The sequence below is a fragment of the Jatropha curcas genome, chromosome 6 (assembly GCF_041381405.1).
Source record: "Jatropha curcas cultivar XTBG-Jc1 chromosome 6, XTBG_Jcur_1.0, whole genome shotgun sequence".
Classification (NCBI taxonomy): Eukaryota; Viridiplantae; Streptophyta; class Magnoliopsida; order Malpighiales; family Euphorbiaceae; genus Jatropha; species Jatropha curcas.
In genome coordinates this window covers 9411135-9414655 of record NC_143156.1, presented here as the reverse complement: position 1 = coordinate 9414655, position 3521 = coordinate 9411135, and the positions used below count along the sequence as shown (strand labels likewise).

Here is a 3521-nt window from a genome sequence, read left to right as displayed (position 1 = left end):
ATTTGATGATAAGGACATTTTCTCAACAGGTCCTTGAACCTTTCCCATGCCTCATAGATTAAGTCTCACCCTGCGCAAAAGAAGAAACATCATTTAATATTTTCATAGTTTTGCCAGGTGGAAAATACTCACCAAAAAACTTCTTTAATAGATCCTCCCAGGATGTAATAAAACCAGATGGCAAAGATGTAAGCTAACTCTTTGCTTTATCCCTTAAGGTAAAGGGAAAAGTCTTAACCAAACCGCCTCATCAGGTACTCCATTATATTTGAATGTGGCATAAAACTCAAGGAAATTTGCAATATGTTGGTGAGGATCTTCATGGTCTAAACCTCCAAATTGATATCCATTTTTAATCATTTGAATAATTTGAGGTTTGATTTCAAAATTATTTGATGGAATAGTTGGCCTAACAATAGGAGGTGCGACTTCATTCCGTTATGCCATCACATAGTCTTGCATGGTGCATTGTGGTCTTTGATCTCTATTTTGGCCACTGTTAGCACCATTGTTTCCTCCATTATTTCCACCATTTGCTCCATTACCATCATCAATGACGTTTTTTTGATTAACATGCACCATTTCATTGAATCGTGGTGGTTCTTTTATTTGTAAACCAGTAGCTCTAGTCATACATCAAAAAAAACTATTTGGAAGAAGTAAGCTCAAACAAAAAAAAAATGTAAAATCTCAAATTAATAGACAAATATCAAAAAATTTTCAACAAGATCTATAGTCCCCGGTAATAGCGCAAAAAACTTGACGCATCTTGGTCAACACTAGCAAGTGTACTAGTCGTTCAAGTAGTACAGTACTTAGTGTCCAAATATCGTTCCCTCAGAGATCAAAGTCTAGAAGCCAATTAATCCAAAATTAACACTATAATTTGAGAAAATGGTTAAATGAGAGATAGTAATCAAGTAATAATTAAATTAAATAGGCAAATGATTGAAATTAAGAATAAACCAATGATTTAAAGAGTTCGGATCCACAATCCACCTTGATTAATTAGAATGCAATTTCTAATTAAAAAATCAATTTTGAGATTGGCAGGTTCTTCTTGAGCCTATTTATCCTACAATTTCACCATAACTTCAAATTTTATCTTATTTTTATAGAGAAATCCAAAATTACTAGAGAATTAAGTAATCAAAAGGAGATAAATTTGAAATGGAGCAAAACATTTCACAATGGCTTTATAGAAGAGGTTCATGAAACACATCATTTCACTTAACCAACCTTTTAAATTAAATTAACCTAATGTGTAGATGTGAGACTCACAAATTTTTATTTATATTCAATAAATTTGTCATAATTTGCATTAGGTTGTTTCAAGGTTTAAAGTTATTTTTGGCGTGCACTACGTTTTCTTGAATAATCTAGGGTTTGCATATTAAAATGAGATGGAATTTTGAATTTCATGTTTCATTAGATCAGGTATTTGTTATAATTTGTTTTATTCCGAACTCATCTCTTCTTGATTACTTCTTCTCTAGCAATCTAGGGTCTGCTTTATTAAAATAAAATCAAATTTGAATCTACGGTGAAATTGTAATTGAATGTGACCCCTAATTGAATTTTGGGTGCAATTATGATAATATATTTGCCATATTTTGAATTTGAGGTGTAGTTGTGATAAAAAAAATTAAAATGGAGTATCTTAGGGATTAAGGTTATTTTAGGGTGTTGTTGTTCCAACCAACAAAATTTAGGGTGTTTTATATAGTTTAGCAACATATTTCATAGATTAAATTAACTCAAGTATAAGTTGTGAGATCCACATTTAATATTTTTTTATTCTCTAATTTTAACCAATTTTGAAGTATGTACAAATGTGACAAAAATGTTCAATTAAAGCACATGAGAGGTTAAATTAGATTTGGGGTGAAATTGCTACAAGATGCAAAATTTAGGTATTTTTAATTATTTAATTTCCAAAAACGAGAAATAGTTCTGTGCGCTCAAATAAAATTCTGTTTCATCAATAAATCTACAATATAATCTATCAATAATCTATCTACCTATACTATATATAAATGTGCAAATAGTGGAAAACAAAAAAAAAATTCTGATAGTATCCTTGATAAAATTTAAAATATCTTAAAATAATCTTAGGTATGACGAATTAAAAAATTTTATCTTAAAAAATATTTATGATACTTAACTGTAACATTTTAATCGTAATTTTAAATATTTTGATTAAGAGAGAGAAATGGTTAAGGAAAATATATTTAAAAATTAAATTTCAAAAACATATGTAAATGTAAATATAAGGCATTTTAAAATTTTAAAATTTTTTATGAATTTATTTTAAATAAACATATTTAGATAATTCAGATTTTGATTTAAAAAGGGTATGATTGAATTTATTTAATTATAAATTGCACTATAATTTGGTTGGCCGAAAATTAAGATAAAAGTTATTATTTTTAAACATCCCGAATTTGATTAGTTATATTGATATCTTATTTAATTCAAATCATATTCTTTTTATTAAAGAATATAATATTATTAATAATTGATTGGCTAAAAAAATAAAATAAAACTATATTTTTATTTATCAATATTTAATTTGATTTATTAGATTGGTTATTCTACTGTAAAAGGTTATTCTATTGTTAAAATATATTTATTTACCAAAATAGATTACAGTGAAAGTTATTAACAAAACATGTAAGTTAATTATAAAACGTAAAATAAAAGCTATATCATAATTTTTATAAATCAATTTGGTACTTAAATAGAAAACGAGAGCAACTAACATATAATAAAAACTATATGAATGAATACGTTGAAGAGAATATAAATGAAATATTTCATATTTAAATTGTTATTTTAAATGGAGAAATAAATACATCAATTTTTTTTCGATGAGATATTATCATGCAAGCCATATAACTAAAAGAATATTATATATATATATATATATATATATAGTGTAATAGAATTTAACTATTGTATTTATTGCAATCTAAATAAGAATTTATATTTTAATATTATTAATAAAAAATTAAATGAATATAAAGAATGAGCATATACCGAGCATAGTCGACGTGCATCGCAAGTCAGAAAAATGGGCATGAGTGAGGAACATTGAAATTTTAATCTTTTAAAAAAAATTAAAATTTTATACTTCTAATCCTATGAAATTGATTATGTTCAAAGAAAATTCTACCAAAATTAAGAGATTGACCTTATCGAAATGGGAAGAATTTAATTTTGAATTTATATGAAGTTAAACTCTCTAACTTCAACGACAATTATTTAAAGTATAGTTCTAAAATTTTAAATAAATGAAAATGAATTTTATAGATTTTTCCGAGCTATTTTGAAATAACTAGCTGAAAAATCGCCCTTCGCGCACAGGTGTTTAAATATTATTTTATTAATTATTGTGATTGATTATATTATAGTTTTTGATAAATTATTATGAATAATCAAATTTTTGGAAGAGTAATCAAACATCCTATTTCAAATAATTAATAATGATAAATATAAAAATAATTTGTAAATAATAATAA

General features: G+C 25.4%; 1 non-coding gene across 1 annotated transcript; it reads left to right on the top strand.

Annotated features, from left to right (window-relative positions):
* Nucleotides 1-103, top strand: LOC119369892 (small nucleolar RNA R71). Its single transcript, XR_016321528.1, has one exon. It is a non-coding gene; the product is annotated as a small nucleolar RNA R71 (small nucleolar RNA).
* Nucleotides 104-3521: the final 3418 nt, after the last annotated feature.